This window comes from Lissotriton vulgaris, chromosome 1_1 (genome assembly GCF_964263255.1).
Source record: "Lissotriton vulgaris chromosome 1_1, aLisVul1.2, whole genome shotgun sequence".
NCBI classification, from domain to species: Eukaryota; Metazoa; Chordata; class Amphibia; order Caudata; family Salamandridae; genus Lissotriton; species Lissotriton vulgaris.
The window spans coordinates 880,347,983-880,371,999 of record NC_141685.1 but is presented as its reverse complement, the minus strand read 5'-3'; the positions used below and the strand labels follow the sequence as shown (position 1 = coordinate 880,371,999).

General features: G+C 47.1%; 1 protein-coding gene across 1 annotated transcript in view; it reads right to left on the bottom strand.

Annotated features, from left to right (window-relative positions):
* Window positions 1–2,140: 2,140 nt before the first annotated feature.
* SMDT1 (single-pass membrane protein with aspartate rich tail 1) overlaps window positions 2,141–24,017 on the bottom strand; it is a 32,986-nt gene continuing 11,109 nt past the window's right edge. Inside the window, exon 3 of the mRNA XM_086958488.1 lies at window positions 2,141–2,426. The gene's annotated coding sequence lies outside the window, so the exon portion shown is untranslated. The remainder of the gene's footprint in view (window positions 2,427–24,017) is intronic.

Sequence of the window (24,017 nt, the reverse complement as noted above, 5' to 3'; positions counted from 1 at the left end):
GAAAAAACTGCCATCATTTTTTTTCTCCAAGTGTGTGCTTCACAGGTTGCTCCAGCCAGAGGAACATGTTCAAGGTAACTTTCACGAAAGGACCATCAATAATTGGATTGGACTGAACTTTATACTTTGACGCAACCATAGAAGCATGTGGATGCCCTAAATAACAGACTCTTCTTAAACTGTGTACAAGCATCTGAATACAAAATGGGTAGACTCCACTTTTGGCGACCCAGTGTGAATGACAACTCCTTGTGCGTCGCACTCTTCAGTATTTGATACCTGCCTGGGTGTACAGATATCGGGACCGCCATCAGTGGTGTGCATCTCATTTTCTTTAGTCACCCTACCTAACTTGTTTGCAGCCCCATCACTCTTGGATGAATTGACAATACGTGCTTGTGCATCTCATTTTCTTTAGTCACCCTATCTAACTTGTTTGCAGCCCCATCACTCTTGCATGAATTGACAATACGTGCTATGGCTGCATGCTTGTGGGTTATTCTCTCACTCTTCTTTATCCCTACAGATGACTACATACAACACCCTGAGAGAAGATCACTGCTCTGATCATTCAAGCATACCACCAAGCCACCTCCCACACAATGCAGCTCGACTCACCCAAGGTGCAACATACTACCAGTCCACTAATGATTTGGTGCCTCATCAGGGTGAAACGTGCAATTACCAAACATGGCCAACTGCCACTCTTGGGTGGTCTCCACAGAATACTGTTGGCCTCAACTGTGTCTCCAATGGGTTAGCCCTCTTGCTCTTGGGTGAAAGTCATTACACCTTCTGTTGACAATTGGCACTGTTGATTCCTGTTGGACTCCAGATATTTAATCCCTCGTGGTTCAACACTGCCACCAATGGATTTGTAGGTATCTTGACAATACCAGGTGAGCTTAGGGAGTCAACTGATGCACACCCATGATGGTTTTTATGCATGATCCCGTCCTCTATAAATATGGTCAAGACCTGCATGCATGACTGTTTTCACATCTTCATGACACCCCATGCACAGCAACATTCTAAGCACCAAGCTTCTTACACATTGTCAAACTATGCACACCTCAACTTACATGTCTCTTATGGGTCAAATGACAAACATCATTCCAGTCTTGCGCTCTACATGTCCCTAGCGAGCAACAGGAAACATCCTCTACCCCGCAGTCACAAAAACGACCTGCCTACAAAACGCAGTAACTAACCCGACAGACTTTTCCACGCGTTCTTTTGAACCGCAAGTCATTACAACAACTTGCTTTCAGGGGCGCGTTGTTGGACTGGTGTTGGATGTATAAGTCCCACACCATCCCTACTGTTGCGTAGACTGGAGTTGGAATAGCAATTTATAGTATTCCAAAGTCCAGCGCGCCCTAAAGCAAGTCTCTATGTGAATAATGGAAGACAAACCCAAAAGTACTTTGAGACTTTCAAGGGGTAGGAAAGCGATATATAAATACAATATAAATTAACAAAAGTGTGAAAACAGCAAATAAAGGCTTGTGTTTCACTTGCTGTCTTTTTGTTCTCCTGTGCTTTGTATTTTTCTTGAAGGCTAGCTTCGGAGTGGTGCTCATTTGTCTCCTACTTTAAGCTGACCCTCAGTATCATATTTGAAAGATGGAGTCGTGCTTACAGCTTTGCACTTGATGGCAGAAATTCTAAGTGAGCTGGGCTTTTTGACTGAAAAAATAATAATGCAAGATGCACAATTGCTGGGGGCTACTGAACTGCCTTATATTCTGGTTCACAGTGTTTACCATTGGATGCCTCATTTCTAATGTACATTGAGGGCACAGCTTTTGCATCTCTACATTTTGACTTTGAAGGATGCGGAGCACAAGGTGTAACAACTAAGCAGAAGAGTTTCCCTTCCCAAAACATGTTAGACACGCAATGGGCAAATATACTATTGCCTTCGCTGTAATGTACATTTACCTACTAAATAAAGTTGCACTTTTCCACCAGTTCGGCCTACTGGCATCAGCCAGGCCGAAGATAAGGGAGAAGAAGCCATCTCTAGGAGCTATGTAGTTCCATGCTCTGATTGACAGTGCAACTTTCTTTTAGCCATTTTGGGGTTGGAGACTCGTGGTGGTAAGTTTGGAGGACACAGCACACAGTGAGGAGAAAATAAGAGATACAGTTTTATTATTATTTATAACTCGTGATCACCTCAGTCCCATACCACACACCATGCTCATTACACCAGTGGACCCAGCCTCTCTGGGATACAAGGGGAGCATAGGCCAACCCCTTAGGCACATGCAGGGAGCACCTCAGCTGTGAATCGGGCTGGACGCGTTTGGTTTATTTCTTGATCTTCTGTGCTCCCTGCCTGTAAAAGGTTGTGGAGATGTAAGTCTGTGCCAGCTCAACCTCTTCGAAGGCTTCCATCTTTCAATGGAACAGAAACCAGGCTGTGAAGAAACAGAGGGGGATTAGTGAAAAAGGCTTAAGTCATACAACACAGCACCCAGGAAAAGAAAAAGATTGTAGCGGAAATCAGACACAACAGCTGCTCTTCACAGAACTTTACCACAACATTCAGAGGAAACAAAGGTCACATCCTGAGAAAACAATCACCAAAGCACTGTTCTGTAGGAAGATAGGACAAAGGGTGTATTGGACATTTGGCACCAAAAGTGCTTGGTGGGAGTATTTGCCATGTCCCTGGCTAAGTCCCACTTGGTCTCGCTTCTAGGGACGAGTGGGTGAGGGAGGGCATGCAACGATTAAGGCCACCTGCAGGAGTGTTTCTGAGTAACCAATAAGTAACACATAAATAACAAATAAATAACAACCTAGTCTTTGTTCACTGCTTGGATTTTCCATACCGATAAATTCTATTCTACATCATTCGATGTACATGAGGAAAAAACCTCACAGTGCAAATATGTATTACAGGGCCCCCTTTTCAATTGGGCCTTGTATTTTAGATATCTCTGCCACACACAGATGTGGCTGAGGGTGCAGGATGGGCTGGCATCAATTGGGCCGATTGCAACAGAATCATTCTAAAACACACATCTAAAGGTGATAAAGAGACACGAGGTTGGAAAGTGAATGTAAACCTTAGGTAAATAAGCAAGCATTGGCAAAGCAAATTGGTCTATCCTTTATGGCCAGTGGCTCTGCCACTTCCTTTTGTTAATGCTGTACAGCATGGGCATTGTCGACTTTGGCAATGATGTGTTGCCATGCTGGATGACTAAAATAGTTTAAGAGGACTGATGCACTTTAAATAAATACATTTTTTATCCCTCCCTGCCTCAACTCTTTTTAAATTAGTTTTAGCCACACTGCAATGCTTCTGCAAAGCTGTACAGCATAGCTTTAAAACACTGCCAAAACCAATAGCTCTCGTAGGCGAGACCGATTGACTTTGCCAATGCTTGTTATCATCATAGGTCAAACATACCCAGTTGTAAGGTAAAACGTCATGTGCTTGGAGCAAGGGATTACAGGACTAATATATTGCCGCCACAGGGATGCTATGATGTTTTTAAGTTACACGGCTGGGGTTGGATAAACCACATAATAGGGTGGCTTGGTATCTGATAGGATTTTCAGAAGGTGCAGAGTAGTGACGGGGTAAGAGAGTTGAACTCACATTGTATTTTGGGAGTAGAGGGGATGAGACCATTGTAGCAGGGATTTCTGCTCCTATACAGAACTGTGCATAGAGACTTGTAACCTCAGTGAATTAGGGTATGCCAAAACTCCCTTTATTATCCAAAAGCCCCAACCAGACTAGCAATCAGTGTCTCATTGGTTCTTACCGACCCCCAATGATTAGACAACCCAGAACATGGATTTAGAACACCTCAGGTAACGTGGAACACATGAACACTCTTTCGTTATACTAACATAACAATCCAGAACGAGGAGTCAATGAGGACACGTGCGAGTTTGAAATGTTTATTTCTAATGCAGTGTTCTCAAACGCAGTATCTTAGCTAATACAAGCAAACATATCATAAGGAACAAGGTTAACAGCATGGTTACTATTCCATAAAATACAAAGGGTGAAAGCATGTTAAAATACTAAAGGAAAAAGGTTTAAATAGAACCTCAGTTTACCCTCCCTAGCTAGTATATTATAATCTATCTACAGAAGGTCTCTTTGGGTCTAGAAGGGCGGGCCCATACCTTTGGGTTCAGCAGAAAGAGATCACATCTTCTGCACCAACTCTCTGCATACGGATATTCATCAAGTGTGTGTCTCCTGCTTCACGCAGTGCATTATTAAACGCACCTAAACCCAAAGTTGGCCACAGCTGCATCCATATTATGTCTACTCTGTGCGCTGATCAATCCAAACAATAAGCGCTGTGTTAATATAACCTTGAAGGCCTCGGCACTCACTGTACAGACATAGCTTACCAAGCAAGGCTGATATTATAAGAAAACATGTTATTCTTGTGTAAAGCAAAATCAACTAGGCAAAAAGCTGTAATAACAAAATGTGTCGTGTGCAGAGGCAGCAGAAAAGGAAAAATGGCGTTTAAACTTCTAACAATCTCATGCCAACTTAACACAATGCAAAGGTGAAACCAAAACACAAGACACCCTCCCTTTGATCCGAGCACTGATAGGACAAGTATGAAGAGACGAATGTAGGAACGCAGAGTTCAAGTTCGATAGTTCAAACACAAGTCTCTAATTTGGCACTTTAAAAACCAAGAGAAAAAATATAATTGTTGCGAAAAAATCTTAGTATTGGACATTGATAAAGTCAATAGGCAAGCGTTTCAAAAATTCTGAGTCCCCAAAAAAATCCAACCAGATGTGTAGGTCAAAAAACCGAGACTACAAACAGTTCATCCTAATAATGAATATGCAAAAAATGCTGCAACAGCCTCCAACAGGAAGTCATTGTTATCATTCGAAAACAAATCGGCCATCCAATTTAATAAAGGTAAATAACATGCATGCTCTTCAATTACCGGAGCCTCTTGCACCATCAGAGGAAAACTCGGTGGGTTCTCGAGGAAGCTGCGAGCCAAGAAATCTTGCGCCGCTGCAAACACATTCCAACAACCCAGTATACCATGCATCGCTGCAAAGGCCATAATCCCGCCATCAGAACAAAGCAATTCATGAGTAACTAAGGGACTCATAAATTGATTATAATCCGCATCGGGAGACACCGTATTGCAGACACACAAATCCAGGGCCCATGAATCTGAAATCGAACAGCATCCCATACAATCCCATCTAAGACAGGCCAAGCAGTGATGTTAACAAAGGCCAAGTCTCTCTTCAATCACACTATACTGCATTTAGGCTGTAATGTTTTACAAATCATGTGCAATTTATTGGATGAGGTCTTCTAAACTACAAGTCCCAGCATGCATACCTGACAAGTATTTCCTTCATTTCTATACATCACATGGAGGGGGTCAAAGCATCACATTTTGAAAAAAACTGTATAAAAACTAAAAGTGGACTACGTGTTTGTAAATTGAGAAAGAATACAAAGGTATTCGAAACGCGTCTGACTAATTTGGAAAATAAAGACCTGCATTTCCACGATACTTTGAGTCGGTTGTTCATCCTTTGGCGGGGTTCCGGCTGGGCACTGCAGAGAGGAGTGGAGGTATCGATATTTATTGCGGAACACCGGGTCGATTTCGCAAACAGACCCCCTGCCCCGGAAGCGGCTGCTGTGTATATATAACACTCGTACCCAGTCAACAGATCCATCACCGTTTTTTAGCTCACTGCACCATCACAGCTCAGAACCTGGCTACATGCAAATTAGTCAGTCCATGGCCCAGTGCATCATGGGAACAGGGCAGACCTTTTCTGAATCGTTTTGTCCACCATAAGCGTGGAAGGGTATACTCAGATGCGAGTCCCTTGCTCACTGCTCCATCAGGATTCAAGCAAGACGGGCCGAAGACAGATGTAATGCCAGAAACCGGTCCCCGGAAGCTTGTTTCCTTTCCAGTATAAGAATTAGCTTGGTAGTTTGGTCTGCCCTGTTCCCATGATGCACTGGGCCAGGGACAGACTAATTTGCATGTAGCCAGGTTCTGAGCTGGGATGGTGCAGTGAGCTAAAAAACGGTGATGGATCAAGCCCTTATCTTTGGACTGGGTAGGAGTGGTCTGCTTAATTCAGATACTCTGTCCATCACCACCCCCTTTTCTGAATCGTAATATCCTGACGTGCACCTGGAGCTTTGTACTACCCACGTACTTCAAGCCACAGGTGCACGTCAGGACATAGACAGCATGGTTGGTTTTACAACTAAAATTGCCATTGATCGGTTGGGGGTCAACACTAAAGGGTGTGGAATAATGGGACGTGCTGACCCCAAATTTACAAGCCCGACAGCATGAACATTTGAAAAAGCCTTTGGAGGGTGCTAACCAAGATCTTTTGGCTTTTAACTCTGGGTCTGCTTTGTCCAAAGTCATGCCCATGTTTTTAGCCCGTCTAAAGGTGATGATGGGATTAGCGGGTAGCCTAGAGGTAAGAACATGATCACGGAGTACAATAGGCCAATTCTTTCTATGGATGGCTGTCAATTTTCTCTCTTCCCTGCTAAATGTAGTGATCAACCGTGAACAATCATCCTGTGGTACAGAAGGGGATGCCATCATGGGATCCGAAGGTGCTTCAAGGAATAGACTCACTCTTGACCTCAATTTTGACTTTTCAATAGCTTGATTGAGGATTACATCAGAATAACCTCTAGTTTTTAATCTCACCATGAGCTCATTAACACACGAGTCAGTCAGATGTGGAGCTACATATCCTTTTTAGCCTGAGGATCTCACCGTACGGGATACTTGCAATAGTATGCTTAGGATGCATACTCGTAGCGTGGAGGGTGGCATTCCCTGCTGTCGATTTTCTATGTAAAGTTGTATTGATCTGGCAATCAGCTATATACACTTCTACATCTAAAAACTGTATTTTGTGTTTGTCGATATGGGCCGTGAAATTCAAATTATAGGGGTTATCATTGATAGTCTGAATGAATACTAGGGCCTCTTCCTTAGTGCCTTGCCAAGCTATGAAAATATAGTCAATATAACGCAAATAGCAACGGACATGGTTATTCATCCAAGCCCCATGCTGAGTGGCAAGGACCTGTTCCTCCCACCAGCCAACCTGCAAGCACGCATAGCTGGGGGAGAAACAGGCCCCCATCGCCACTCCTCTCAATTGCCTGTAGAGGTCTCTGCCAAAAGAAAAATAGTTATTATCCAGGCACCATTGTATGAGACATAGAATGACTTTATTGTGCTCATAATAAATAATGGGGCGCTTGGATAGATAATATTTGATAGCGGAGAGGCCTTGTGAGTGGTTGATGCTAGTATATAGCGCCTCTACATCTAGCGAGATTAGCCACATATCATGATCCCATTCAATGTGCTCAATTTTGGTTAAAAAAAAATAAAAATAAAAAAAAAAATCGCTAGTGTCGCGCACAAAACTAGGCAATTGTTTGTCAATGTCTTGGGGAAAAATCTATATATTCACCAATTTTCTCCCCCACACTTTTGATGACCGAAACAATTGGCCTTCCCGGCACTGGGCGGGTGCCTTTATGTATTTTAGGAATTAAATACAATGCTGGTAAAACAGGAAATTCCACATACATAAATTTATGTTATTCAAAGGAAATGAGGCCTTCTCTTCTCTATTGTCCTAACATCTTATATAATATGCCTCTGGAAGCAGTGTATTCTTTCTGCAAGGTTTTCTGATAACATAGGGGGATCATCTAGCTGGCGTTTGGCCTCCTGTATATATTGCTTTTTGGGCCAAATCACCAGATTTACCCCCCCCCCCCCCCCCCCCTGTCTGCTTTTTTTATGACAATGTCATGATTGTCCCCAAGTTTCCATTAATTTCACAGACTCCCTGGTGATATGGGTGACTTTTTTCTTTCCTTTAGTTTTGCTGTAAGTCCTTAAATAAAGTTGTTTGATGTCGTTAGTGACACAGTCGTGAAACACGTCGATAGCATCCTTAGGCATTAAAGGAATACATTTGGATTTGCTTTTAAATGGGGTTAGTCCTGCTCCTTTTTGAGAAATGGCAATTTTTTGTAGCCTGGCTTGAGTGGCCACATCTGGGTCATTACTAGAGTCATACTCGGGATTATTTAAGTCGATAGTATCAAGAAAGGTGCGAGTGTCAGAGGCAGACAACTGATTGATATCAGAATCAATGTTTTCTTCAGTAAGATTCTCGGGAGTTAAAGAATCTTTAGCATTTTTTAGAGCAAAATGTTTTTTCAGCTTTAATTTGCGTATATAACAGAATAGATCAATTCGAGTCATAGCGTAGTTGAAACTCTGCACAGGGCAATAATTGAGTCCTAAAGAGAGAAGCTGCCCTTCTGCCCTGCTCAGGGTCACATCAGAAAGATTTATGATAGTGTTGTCAATTATTGTCGTTTGACCACGTTTTCTGCTTTTTTTGAGCAGTGTTGCCACTTGTATCTCCGTTCTTTCCTGCGCTTATTCCTCCTGTTTATTTTCTCTCTTTGTTGCCTCGGACGCAAGGTTTGTAACCTCTCTTCGACTATAAAATCCATTTCCTGCTGGAGGTTTAGTTTGGCCAGTCCTGTTAAGTTTAAATCAGAAGAGGAACCAGTGGTGCCGTCACTTGATCCGCTTGTGAGTGAAATCGTGTCAACGCTCACCTGTTCAACAACATCATCAGTTTCCAAGACAACTGCGCTAGTGCTGGGTCCGGCATTGGCATTGACTGCACGTGTAGCGCTTAGATTGGTCTGTTTCTTACTGCTGTAAGCCTGCCTTTTAGCTGTATTGTATTTTCTTGAAAATGTGAAAATGCGCCCATCGCGGTAATCATCTGCATCGCGGGTGAATTTGGTGACTTTGCGTACCTTTATTCTTTCCTCGTGTTTTTTGAGGCGTTCGTTCATGATTTCAGTAAGTTTTTTGATTTCATCGACCTCAGAGCGGGATGATAGTTCAGATTCGATAGCTTTAATTTCCTCCAAAATTTTGATATATATATATATATATATATATATATATATATATATATATATTTTTTTTTATTTCTTACTGGCGGTCGCCAGTAGGTAGTTATAGTTAGGACCTAGTTTCCATAGGAAATCCCCTAACATTCTATTGGGAATAACGTTGGCGCCGGTTGATGAATCTCCACGAATTTCTCAAAGAAGATGGCCCGCTCCTTCCCTGAAAGTCTCGGGAAGATTCGCCAAGCGGGGGCCAAGAAAAAAGGGGGGTCCCAAAACATGTTTTCCCCATGTTAATTTCCATAGGACGATTAGACACGGCTACAGCCCGAACCGCTGAACGGAATTACACCAAATTTGGGAAAAGGGTAGGGTCTGGTACGCAGATCACGCTTTTGTAAATGGTGTAAATCCCTCCAGTAGTGGCTGAGAAAATTAAATTCGAAGTCAATTATATATCTATGAGCGCGCACCGTGCACGCACCCTGCCGTGCACGAGCTTCATGCTGATTGGCTGCCACTGTCTGTCAACACGCCAAAACAGAAATTGATGGCAGCCATCTTGTGCCTCAGTAGACTGAGGAACAAGAAAGCAGGAAAACAAAAGTGTAGAAATCAAAAAGGGGGCAGGGTAGAAGCACTCTGACCCCCTAGGCCTGCTCAGGGGGTCCCACAGGGACCCCCAAGGCAAAAAATAAATAAATAATAATTTCGAAATATGCACGCACCCCGCAATTTTCCACAAAAAAAACCATTTTTTTGCCTTGGGGGTCCTTGTGAGAACCCCTGAGCAGGCCTAGGGGGTCAGGGTGCTTCTACCCTGCCCCCTTTTTGAGTTCTAAAACTTCGAGCACGAGCTGCATGCTCATTGGCTTTCAACACTTCAAACCAGGAATTGTTGGCAGCCATCTTGTGCTCGGTAGACCGAGGCATAAGAAAGCAAAACAACAAACATGTAGAACACAAAAAGGGGCAGAGTAGAAACACCCTGACCCCCTAGGCCTGCTCATGGGGACCCACCCACAAGGACCCCCAAGGCCAAAAATGTTTTATTAAAAAAACCTGATATGTTTATTTAAAAATTACCCCCCAGGGGGCCAAATTGTGGGGGCATAGTGATAAAGAAGTGTGGGGGTGCCCAATTCCCCCCCCCCCACACTGCCCCGGGGACCGCCGCCCTCCGGGGCAAAGCAATGCAGCCCCCTGGTGCATACTGGAGGCTCATGGTGGGCTAGTTGCCTCCCAGGGACCCCCAGTATGCAAGGGGAATTAGTTGCCCCTCTGCAAACACGCCCGGGGGCTGCGTTGCAGAGAGGTGTAAAAAGGGGCATAGCCTCATTACACCTCTGCAATGCAGCCCCCTGGCGCATACTGGAGGTTCCAAGTGGGCTAGTTGGCCCCCAGGGACCCCCAGTATGCAAGGGAAATTAGTTTTCCCTCTGCAAACGCGCCCGGGGGCTGCGTTGCAGAGAGATGTAAAAAAAAGGGTGTGGCCTCATTACACGTCTCTGCAATGCAGCCCCCTGGCACATACTGGAGGTTCCAGCTGGGCTAGTTGGCCCCCAGGGACCCCCTGTATGCAAGGGGAATTAGTTCCCCCTCTGCAAACATACCAGGGGGCTGCGTTGCAGAGAGGTGTACAAACATTTTTTATCAATTTATATTAAAAATACGTAATGTAATTATAACAATAATATATCTAAAAATAAAAAAATAATAAAAATATAGTAAATCAGTATATAAAAAAAAAAAAGAGTGTTACATTAAAAAATTTTCATTTACAAAACCATTGAAATTCACTGAAAAAACCATAGGTTTCAGCCACGTTATAGTTAGGCATTAGCATTTAAAAAACCTTGCAAATTCACTGAAAAAACCGTAGGCTTGACACCAGTTATAGTTAGCTGGACAGTTCACTCATAAAACCATTGAAATTCCCCAGTTCTAGTTAGTTCAGCTAACTATAACTCGCGCGCCCTCAATGCACTGCTGATGACGTCCCATATTACATCACGCATGACATGGTCAGTGACATCACTCATGACATCACTGATGACATCTCAAATGACATCACTGATGACATCATCCTGGAAGAGTGACAGACCTCTCACCCTAATATAACCTTTATTACACACATTCAAAAATAGAAAATAACATTTTCAATACAATAGACATACCAATGCCACTTACAACACAATTTAGTAATTCCAAGATCTATACACACATCCACTCATTCATCAACAGACATATACAGTCACTCATACATATACTCACTAATCATATGTACTCATACACTGATACATCCTGATCATCCTGTTACACACCGACACTCATCCATAGAGTTACTCACACATAACTCATATGTACTAGTTTAAAACATATGTACTTACTCACAAATACACTATTAAGACAGTCATTCATTCACTAACACACCCATATATACACTCATCAACCCATACAGAAAAAAAACCAAATAATAACCTAAATAGCTACTCACCACACACTCATCCACCCATACAGTCCTGCACATATGCTGCCTTCAACACATACAAGTAGTAAGTCACTCATTCGTGCATCTATGCACTACGTAAGACCTCCCAACGAAGCATACAGACACTCCTACTGATAATCAAACAATAACCCATATAGACACTCATGTATCACTCATATAGCTACTCACCAACACATGCAGACACTTATACAGAAAGTGAGAGTCTGATACAGAAATGTATATATTTAAACATTACTCACTTACCCATGTATTCATTAAGATACACTTAATCAGTCAGTTGTACAATCTATTGTTCACCAAAAAAGCAACAATTTACACACTTATATACCCATTTCTTCTTCCATCAACCTTCAGATATACATATATAAAAAATATTTAATTTTCAGAAAAACACCCATTCACTGGATGATTTCATCAGTGATGTCATTTGAGATGTCATCAGTGATGTCATGAGTGATGTCACTGACCATGTCATGAGTGATGTAATATGTGACGTCATCAGCAGTGCATTGCGGGCGCGTGAGTTATAGTTAGCTGAACTAACTATAAGGGGGGAATTTCAATGGTTTTATAGGAGTGAAATGTCCAGCTAACTATAACTGGTGTCAAACCTACGTTTTTTTCAGTGAATATATATATTTATTGAAGAGACAGCACAAGCGCTGTCTAGGCTCGACCTAAAAAGGGTGCAGGGAAGTTGACCATTTGGAAGAGATTCTCAAGTCTATCTCTCTCCACAGGAACAGAATCATGAGATATAGTACTGCTTTTTTTTTTTTTTTTTTTTTAAACAAGCTTTGTCATGCTTCACATATACTGCAAAGCTCCGCAACCCAGGAGACAGCTGCACATATCCAATATACAATAGCAAATGACATTGACTTTTTATACTGAAGAAATTAACAAGAACACCCCACCCCGCCTCCCCCTGATTGGGCCCATGCCCCTTCGGAAACACTTAGCATTGAACTGGAATCACATACAAAACCCACCCTCCCCCAGGCAGAATCTGGTCTTCTTCACACTCATCAACCTGTCAGATGAGCATCCCCTTCCAACGGTGGACCCAAATCTAGTCCCCGGTAGTCTGCCCATTGTTTCCAAATCTTATGTTTACGGGGACACCCCCTGGCAGTGAAAACTGGCTGTTCAACGCCCATGCAGAAATCTATCCCATTTCTCCATGCGGTCAGCGACGAGGCCTGGGGTGCTTTCACCACCCTCGCTATGTCCCTCTTTGCCACTGTGAGATCAAGCAATAAGAAATGCCGCTTATATCTATTGCCCCCACCAAGACGTGTAACAGTGCCAAACGCGGCGTGCGAGGAAGATCCCAACCCAACACTTCTGACAGACCGGAGAACACCCCTCCCCAAAACCTGTGTAGCGAAAGACAACTCCAGACGGTGTGCAAAAAAGGCGCCCTCTTCTGAGCCACATCTAAGACACTCAGGGGAAACAATCATTCCTGCCCTCCACAACCGCACCCTGGTAAAATACACACAATGTAAGTATTTAAATTGAATCAGGCGCAGTCGTGTAGCTATTGCCGCCCCCGCTGACTTGCTAGTGCCTCTGCCAAATCCTCTTCCTCCAGTTCACCTACATCCTCCTCCCAAGCCGTCTTGAGCTGCTGTAGAGTCGGGGAACAATGAATGATCAGTATCCGATATAAGCGGGAAATCTTGCGGTCTTACAGTCCCCCCCCTAAAGACCTTAGCTTCGATGGGGCTGAAATCAGGGAGAGATTCCAGGCCCTCCTGACAAGGCGCCAGCGAATGTCGGAACTGGAGGTATCTAAAAAACTGGGAGCGTGGCATGGCGTACTCGCCCTGCAGATCCTGAAATGACTTAAGCGTCACATCGGACATCACGCCTCCTAGAACCGAGATGCCAATGGAGCCCCACCCCCTAAAGCCTTGCAGGGCAGCAAGCTGGGGTAAGCGCCCATTACCCCAAAGAGGAGTCTCTCTAGTCAGAACATTCCACCACCCCATCATACGCTGGGCCTGCCTCCAAATATGAAACACCACCTGTGTGGCCGGGGGCAGAGTCTGCCGACGCGGTGCGGAGTACAGTAGCGAATGTAAAGCGTGCCTGCCCATGAGCTGCTGCTCAACCGCATAGGCTGGATCATTTATATCCCTGTACCACCATTTGTTGAGAACCAGCAAGTGTGCGGCTTGGTAATAGGAGAGGACATCTGAAGTAGCGAGTCCACCCGTGTAGGTAGATAGGAAGCATGTGCGCAGGGCTACCCTAACCACGCCTCCCCCCCCATAAAAACCCACCCAGTGCCGAGTTGACCTGTCTGAACCATAGGGGCGAAATTTGATAGGGATGGTTTTGTAACTGGTAGAGGAGACGAGGGAGTGCCACCATCTTAAAAATAGCTGACCTACTGTAGATAGTCGGGGCATGCGAGACCACACCTTAAGATCCTCCTTAGTACGATCCCACACCGGGACCAAATTGCGATCCCTGGATACTGCCGGGACATCGGACAAGAATACCCCCAAATACTTCATCCCCCTGTCGCCAATTGAAGGGCCGATGCCCATTCCCCCGTCCCAGAACCACCCCCCAGGACCCACAGTGTGGATTTAGGGTGATTCATATATAGCCCAGAGGTCTCGCCGAAAATCTGGAGAATGTGCAGTAATCGTGGCCCGAGCTATCTAAGTCCGTAAGAAAGAACAGAACGTCATCCGCATACAATGCTATTTTATTTGTAAGACCTGGTGCCCAACTAAACCCTTTAAGCTGAGCATCTATACGCACCCAGGCCGCCAGCGGCTCCATGGCGAGCGCAAATAGGTAGGGGGAGAGGGGGGCAGCCCTGGCGGGTACCCCTCCGGATAGGGAAGGAACGAGTAATCACCCCCACCCGCACCAAAGCCGTTAAGGTAGTATATAACAGCTGCATATAAGCCATAAAACGCGCGCCCAGATTGAGCCTCCGCAGCAATGCGAACAGGTACACCCAACTCAGAGAATCGAAGGCCCTGTCCATGTCCGCAAGCAGTAGCACCGTCGATTCCCCGAGCCGCCCATGGGCCGACACAGCCACGTGCGCAAGCCTAATATTGTGGCAGGTCGCCCTGTGAGGCATGAACCCTGCCTGGTCCGGGTGTACCAGAGTTGTGATGTGCGGCTTAAGTCGATTGGCCAAAGCATTGGCCAGCACCTTTGCCTCGATATTGAGGAGGGAGATGGGGCGATATGATGCATGCTGCTACGGAGGTCTGCCTGGTTTGTGGAACACCACTATCTCCACATGTCTCCAGTCCGGGGGAAGCAGGCCACCCTCCCGCGCCTCCTCCACCACCGGCCGAAAGTGTGGGGCCAGCTGCATAAAAAACCTTTTACAAAATTTGCTGGGGAACCCATTCGGACCGGAGCCTTCCCCGGATTCAATTCTCCCAGGGCTACACCCAGTTCATCATCCGACAAAGGCCGGTCCAAGTGCTCTCGCACCTCATCCGAAACGGTCTTAGGCGGGAGATCATCACTAAATTTCACAATAACTCCTCCCCGAGACATTCTTTGGGAGAATACAGGTCCTCAAAGTACAGCGCAAAACTCTCGGCTATAGCAAAGGGCTCTAGAATTGGCTCCCCCGCCGGGTCCACGACCCGTGGTAAAGGCTGGGCATGAAATGTACCTTGGCACAGACTGTGATGCATTTTGCTCGATTTATCCCCCCATTGATAGACCCTACTGCGTGTTGCCAGCCAAGCCTGGCGACCCTCGTCCAGTAGGAGTGCAGCGTATGGCTGAGCCAACACCAAATGTCTCCTAGCCGGGCCCCCTTCCACCTTCCTACCCCTACGCTCCAGTGCCTCAATATCCTCCTCCCGACGCACCAGATCCTTCTGCCGCTCCCTCACACCAGGAAATATCCACCCCGCAACGTGGGTTTCATTGCCTCCCAGAGCACCGCCAATGACTCAACTGACCCTACATTCGCAACCAGGTAGTGATCTTTCTCCTTGGTCAGGTGTTCCCTATATCCCTCTTTCTGCAGCTACCACCCAGACGTGCGCCATCTAAGAGGCGGCCTCCCCAGGCCAATCAGAATCATGAGTGCAACGGGCAAGTGATCAGACCGGGTCCTAGGCTTAATATTCGCTGACATCACTCTGTGTACCATCCTCCTAGGGTTAAATATGTAATAGAGTCTCGAAAAGGAATCGTGTGCTGTGGAAAAATGTGTGCACTCCCTGAGAGGACCCTGTATGTGTCTCCAGACATCTGTCCAGTCTAACCCGGCAGCTAGGGAATGTAGCTTGGTGGGGGATCCTCCGACCCCTTCACTCTTCCATCTATCCCAATCCCTTTACATGACATCATTCCAATCTCCCACTACCACAGAGAATACATCTGGCATGTCCCCCATAGTGTTAGTAGCCGTTCCACCAGGGACCACTGTAGTGGCGGCGGTGCACATACGCTTCCCAGGATCACGGTCTCTCCCCCAATTTTGCCCTGTATGGAGACATACCGTCCCTGCACGTCAGACCAAAGTCTTTCGTGTTCATACTGGACCCTACGATGAATCAACACCGCCACACCACGCGAGCCTCTCGTGAACCCAGAGTGAAACACCTGAAGATATCCATATCGTTGGAGGCATAAGGCTTCGGTGCCCAATAGGTGTGTTTCCTGAAGGAGCACATCGGAGCCTGCCCTCCAAGCGTACTGAAGAAGTGCCCACCGCTTCACCTTATCCAATGCCCCCCTGACATTCCAACCGACCACACATGGATCCAGGGGGGTCATCCGCCGTTCATTCTCCGTACCAGGCATGTCAAAAAACAAACATTCTTACGATATACGTATGTGTCCTCCAAGATACAGCAAGAATTCCAAGTAACCGGCGCAATCAAACAAGCAAAACAAACCCCCCCGCCCCAACACCTTCCCCGCCGCCCCACCCCATACATGGAAGCATCTGTCGCGGTCAGATAGGAGCCAGGTCCCCTAATGGGAGCCTGGTACCAACCCTTCCAATGTATCCCCAACTGACCCATAACCCTTAGGGCCTCACCCCTTCCCGCCCACCACCACGTGACCGGGTACCCAGCCCAACACATATGCCTATTCGGACGTCAAGAAACATTCACCAGGATTTCAGTCCATGTAGAGCCAGTTAAATCAGTCCGCTGAAGCCTGTCTCTCTGACTACCGGTCCCCCCGCCGGGGGGCCGAGCTAGACAGCGAGCGCTGCCTGGACCTCGATCTCCTGTCCCCCTCCGAGCCACCTCACTTGACGAAGAGTCAGAGTCTCGGCCAGGCGGTGTGTGAACCCGCACCCTCACAGTTTCATCGGTCCATGTAAAGTCTTCCTCTGGCGAGTCAAAGAACAAAGTGCGAGTCCTATAAACCACTCTCAGGCGGGCTGGATACAACAGCGCATACTGGATCTTCAATTGTCGAAGGCGAGCTTTGGCCGCTAAAAAGGACTGCCGCTGCACCAGGCGCGTGTAGTCTGGGAAGATGAGGATCTTAGCGTGGTCGCATGTGAGAGATGCCTTAGCCCTGGCCTGCTTCAGGATAGTATTGTGGTCCATATAGTTCAAGAATTTGGCGATGATCGGCTGGGGACGCGCCCCCTGAGGGGGCTTCTGCATTAGGGCCCTGTGTGCATGCTCCACCACAAAGCAACGGGAGAGGGCACCAGGGGGGCGCCAGCCCTCCAGCCACCGTGTCAGAAAACACTCCACACTATCTCCCTCGCATCCCTCCGGAAATCCCACAAAGCGGAGATTGTTGCGCCGAGCCCTCCCTTCGGAATCCTCAACGCCAGCCCCTTCTGAATAACCTGAGCTGGACCACCTTTCCCTTTCTTGGGGGCTGCACCGTGCTGCTCCGTGATGGGGCCCCAGTACACTTGTCACACCGCCCGCTCTAAACGGCTGCTCCTCAACCGACAGCCCAGGGCGAGAGACTGGGTGTCAAAGTCCTGGAGGGCCCTGCCCCCCCCTCACTGCACCACTGCTGTCTCTGCGGCCAGACTCGGCCGCCGAACCCCCTAATGTCCCCAGGACAGGCCCATAGAATATGTAGCGGGGGAAGGTGGGGGGGGGGCGACAGCCCCCGACCGCCGCAACCAACAGCCTGCGCACCCCCTCACCGCTGCTCCTCAGATCCTCGCAAAATGGCCGCTCCCGCTCCGGAGCTTCTGCCCGTCCTGGTCTCCAATACCGAGCCGCCCCTTGGACAGGCCCATCTCCTTTAGGCGTCCACCGCCTGCCACTCAGGACTCCCGGAGGGTTGGGGGCAACCGCGGGACTTCTCCGCAAGATGGTTGACTCCGCCCCCGATGACCCCGCCACCACCACGCCAGCCTCTGGGTCTCTGCTCCCGGCCAACAAATCGAGGCCCCAGCTCTCCCTCCGCCGACCCCGACTGGGCCGCCTCAGACCGCAGGACTTCGATCGCCGCCGCTCACCTGGACCCCCGGCCCGCCCCGGAGAACTCGGCAGATGCTGTGTGGGTCTCCGGCACAGGGCACAGCTTAGGGGACGTCCGAGGGCAGGATATTATCGAAGGATATTAGTTGGCTGGTCGGAGCTTTAGCAAGCTGCGACCGCCATCTTCGCCAGTTAGGCCACGACCCCATAGTCACTGCTTTTGAGCGTATGATTATTATCTTGAACGTAAGGGCCTAAGATAGCTAGCATTTGAATATCATTGGAACACTTCGTGGCACATATACATTGCTGCAGTCTACATGTGAGAGAACATGTGCTGACCGTTTCCAAGTGACCTCTTTGTAAACTGCATTTAAGTGGGGGTTCTTTTTTCAACTAATCGTTATTAACGAAAGTGAACATTCTAATGTGTCTATCTGTAACCGTGTAAACTCAGATAACCGTTTCTCTGCTCCTCCATCATATGTGGTCATGTAAATGGAGGCCTGTGTTGTTAGGGGGACGTGCTGATAACTCAAACGGGTCTGAAGCATTTGTTTACTACTGAGGAACTATGCATGTACAATTGACATCTCCATATTCAAAACTGGAAATATCCTCATTCAAGCTTCCGAATACCACCTCAACATTTTCGAGCACCATTTTAGCACCTTGTCCTATCAATTATCCAACCCAGTTTCTAACACTTCATCATCCATACCACACAATGCCTTTTTGTTCTCCCCCTCCCCCAGAGTGTCCCAGAGACTTCCCAACTGCACATGCTGTCATCCAAACTCCATCATCCAATCATACTCTCTCTCTCGAACGACCCCCCCTACCCCTGACATCTCAACTGCACACACCATCACTCCAAACTCACATGCTCTCTTACAACCGATCTCCTCCTATCCCTCTCGCTACCTTTAACCTTGCTCCTACCTCCCGGCCACTCCACCTGGAATTCCCTACTGTACCCCCCCATGCCAACATCTCCCTCTTGGAACTGCACTCCTCCCCCTAATCCAGATGTTGTCTCTCCACCCCCCACCCAAGCCCCCTCATCTTCTCAAACCACATTTCCTGACTCTACAAATGTCCAGTCCTTCCCCACATCCAACAGCATGAACACTCATCCTACCCCCCTACTGGCCTCTCACCCCCTGCCCATCAGATATCCTTCCCTGATCACCAGGGAATGCACTCTATCCCCACCCTCAGTTTCGAATACGCCCCCCTCATTCTTATAGCCCAGACACTAACATAGAACGTCCTCTCTCATCCTTGATGACTGAACTTTCATGACTCAGAGAGGATTTTAAAGCCCTCAACTCCAGGACCCTCCTCAATTTGATTTCCCTAGTTCTTGCTTCCAAAACATCTCCAAGGACAAGCAATGGAGAACTACACGCTCTGCAGCCGTACACATAGGCCTCTCCGCGCTGTGAGCCACCTCTCCTCTTACGACCTATGCAACTCCTACCTCCCTAATCTTTTGATTAATGATCTTCCCCTTCCTCACACCAGCATCCCAGTGATTATGGGAACTAGCAGAATCCCCTCCACACCCATCTCCCCTAGACCCCCACCTCATCTCACCACCATTCACTCCTGCTCTCCCACCAAAGACAACCCTAAACCCCTCACCTGCATGCTTGTGGACTGCATTCAGCTGTCCGACATGCGACTGAAATATCAGAAACCATCCTCAGCGAAGCTATCAACATCGCCTTCCTCGCAGAAACCGGACTCAATGACCACTTGACGGCCATCCTGGACCTACACACCCCCCTGGTTATTCCATCATTAGAAAGGACAGACCTGTCAGAGAAGGAATTGGCTTAGCTATAATCTTTAAAAACGAACTTCAACTCTTCCCCCTTTAAAGAACTCTGACCACAACCTTTGAATACCTGAGAGACGAACTCACTGTGCAGGGTTCTTCCTCAATTGGACTACATAACATCTACCCCCCCAACTAACAGTATCCAACCCATGAAATGGACCAGAAATCCTAACCTTATCTCCCCTGGTGAACTAGAGTCCAAACTCCAAGCACAACAACTTCTCACCCCTCCAAAATGCAAATGAGTTCACCGAACATTTTAATAAAACTGTCATGGATGACCGGGACCAAATCGCCCCTCCTAAACTAAAAAACACAAAAAAATATGCCATCCAAATCCTGGTTCAACTCAGATCTCAATAATGAAAGACGCTCACTTAGATTGACTGAAAGAACATGGAGGCAACGCCCCTCTCCTTCCCAGCTCGCCCGCCTCAGATCCGCAAGACCCACTTTCAAGAAATACATTCTCAATGAAAAGGAATCCTTCTTCCGAGCTCAACTTGATCGTGCTAAAAATAGACCTAGAGAACTGTTCAACATTATTAGAAACCAAACATCTTCCACCCCCCCAAAGCTGACTGGCTCAACAGACAGATGCGAAGAAGTTGCCAACTTCTTCGCCGGAAAAAATAAATAATATAAATATATATATATATATATATATATATATCAATTCTTCAATTTCTCTCAGATCCCACCCAACTTGCCGTTGACTTTACTTCTATATTACTCTCCTTATTATTTTTTTCTACCCCCTGACCCCTTCTCGCTACAAACCTCTCTAATTTACAGCTAAAAAAACAATGCCTCCTGGCATAATTTCCACCCCATAACTGAACTTGAAGTCTTTAACACCATTGCCAAATTAAAACCACCCTCTCACACCAAAGGCTCTCTCCCTTCTAACCTTGTACAAGATCTCAAGCACATCATTGCCCCATACTGGACTACTATAATAAACTCCTCCCTTGCCACGGGTTGTGTTCCTGCCTCCCTCCAGTTCGGGCAAATCACTCCCATTCTTAAAAACCTGACCGCCGACCCGAATGACCGTAATAATCTATGCCCTATCTCTAACCTCCCCCTCCTTTCCAAACCCCTTGAAAAATGTGCCCTGCTCCAATTGGACAAACACACTGACAACTTCAACCTACTTGACTCCTTGCAATCCGGCTTCAGAAAAGGCTGCAGTACTGAAACCGCCATGCTAAATATAGTTGAGGACATCCACTGCTCCATTGACAATGGCAAGACCTGCCTACCATTCTCCTCGGCCGCTCTGCTGCATTTGATACAGTTAACCACTCTTCCTTACTCAATGCGCTCAAAGTTCGCTTTGGCCTCAATGGTCTTGTCCTCAAATGGTTTGCCTCAAACCTCCAACACAGAACCCAAAAAATCAAAATCAATGACTGCCTCTCAAACCCTACACTTGTCTCACTTGGTGTCCCCCAGGGAGCCATTCTCTCCTCCTCCCTCTTCAACCTCTTTATGGAACCCCTTACCCTCCTTCTACAACAAGCTGGAATCAACTACCACCTTTATGCGGACGACACCCAACTTTACTATAAAATTAGGTCCCACTTTGATGTTCTTCACCTTTTTTTTTTTAACTTTATTTTTCAGCAAGATTAACAACATACCCTCCCCCCCAAAATTGGCATCGGTAGAAAGAAAATACATGTGTACATAGTTCATTGCCCCAATACGGCCCCAGCAGGTGCAGACATAACAATTATAAGAGTCAAATCCTCGGGATGCAAAGTAAATCATAAAACTGACAGTATGGAACATTGTGCGTAGCCAGCAGGGCATTACCCCAACACCATCTCTCCCTCCCCACCCCCAGCTTCCTCACCCTCATTCCCCGACTCCCCAGAGGAGAACAATTCAGCACTAGTAAATGTAATGTAAATTGATACTTGTATAGCGCACTACTCACCCGCAAGGGTCTCAAGGCGCTTGTACGAATACCGCTGTGGAACCCGTACTGGCTTTCCCTGTGAGGCGTCCACTCCTGGGCACCCCCAGGGTGAAGGCCAGGCATCCTTAGCGTTGTGGAGATTAAGCAAGCTATTGCCCAGAGTTGCAGAGTGGGACTCCATGATTAGAATAGGCACTGAGGCGAGAATTATCAGGTCCGTGGAATTTTGAGCCCAAGACCCGCCGAGGCGGGGAATTGAACCCTGGTCCCGGGCTAGACCTCTGCATCAGGGACTGCCGCTCGAACCATTGAGCCACACTTCTCCTGCATCCGATCGCTGCAGACTGACCCCGCAGCGCACATCATTCGCCAGGCAAGCAAGTCCTTCTGCCGCCGCTCATCCTTGCGTGTACGCTGCATGTGTGTCTCCTCAGCCAATGTCTATTTCCCAACATCCCGAAGCCTTAGTGACATGGCAGGGGCCCTCTGTCCCATCCAAGTGATAGCCACTCGTCGCCTTGCCAACACCAAGAGTAGCTGCAACATTTTGTAGGATAAGTTCCTCTTTTTGGGTTTAGGGACCAGGGCCAGTAAACAATGAAGCGGGGTCAGGGCAATATGAAGGCTCGTGACCTTTTGAATGTGGCCCACCACAAGTCCCCGACCAGCGGGCACTCCCAGGCCAGATGGAGAAATCCGGCTCTGACCATACCGCATCTAGGACAGGCATCTGTTTTATCTGCGGCAATGCGGTGTAAAGCAACTGGAGTCATGTAGGTGCGGTGCACAAAATTTAAATGAATCAGTTTGAATCGTGCATTACACAACACCTTCCGAGTAAGGGTCCCTATTCGTTTACGTTGTCCCGGGTCTAGGGCGACCCCCAGATCCGCTTCCCACGCCGCCCAAGACGGGGATATCGGAGGGGTCGAGTCACACCTCATAGCCGTATATAACAGCGTAATCAGCCGTCGCCCCCGCCACAGGACAGAAGGATATTCAGAGTGTGGGACACCTGGGGCGCTTCCAGATACTGTGGCCAGGTCGCCCTCGCCATTTCCTGAAGGCCTCTATAATGGAGATACTGTCCCCCAGTGAGTCGAAAGGCCTCCGTAGCCCTCTCTAGGGTCACGAAAGAGTCGTCCGGATATAGGCCCGGCAGAGTCTCACAACCGCCCTCATGATGTCCTTCACCTTCACAACATTCTAAATAAGATCCAATCCGGGTTCCACTCCAATCATCTCAAACTCAACCCTAAAAAAACTGAAATCATTCTCTTCTCTCCAAAAAAACAACTAGCTCCCCATCCAAACCTGGATCTCAGACCTCAATGTCCTCAACTGTTCGCCCTCCTTATCTAATTCAGTGAAATCTCTTGATTTCACCATTGACAATAACCGTACTCTTAACGTCCACATAAACAAATTCAGCTAAAGAAGCTCTTTTCACTCTCCGTCATCTCAGGAAAATCAAACCCTTCATTCCAGCGGATGACTTCAAATTGGTTATCCAATCTCTTGTCTTCTCTAAAATGGACTATGGTAATGCTATCTTCTCCGGAACCTCCAAAGTTCACCTTGCCCTACTCCGATCTGTACTCAACCTTGCGGCCAGGCTAATCACAGACTGTAAACACATTTCCCCAGCCCTCAAAGCCCTTAAATGGCTTCCCGTTGAAGGAAGATCCTCCTAAAAGACTGCATGCATTGGGCACAAAGCCCTTCATCAAAATGCCCCGCTGTACCTCACAAATAAACTCAAAAAAGCTGGCTGCTCTCGACTGATGAGAAGCACCAATGCTCTCCTCCTTATCCCACCTCTGTAAAAAAAAAAAAAAAAAAAAAAAAAAAGACCACCACACAATCTCGCTCCTTCTCCAGGAACACTTCAAACATCTGGAATGCTCTCCCCAAGGACCTGCGATGTAACCCCTCCTACGTCAGCTTTAAAAAAATACCTCAAACTTCACCTCCTCAACAAATATTGGGGTCCATAACCTCGCCGCTTGACCCATCACTCCGCTTCCCCCTTTCTGGTTCCCCTCTACCACTCTCCTCCTGTCTCACCTCCCCCCCCTCTTTTTCATATCTCTGCTGTTCTACTCTCTTCCCCTCTTTCCCGTCTCGCCATCTCCTATTCTCCCCATCCCCTCCCTTAATCTCTCTGCATTTATATCTCCTTTTCCTCAACATGTTTTTTCTCCCTCCTATTTTTCATCTAAACTAATTGCCACCTGCAGACCATTGAGCTTCCCTCAGTTTCTTGCTACGGTTTAAAACTAGATTACCTATATCCCTGTATATAGCTCTCTTTCTTGCCCATTTGTTAA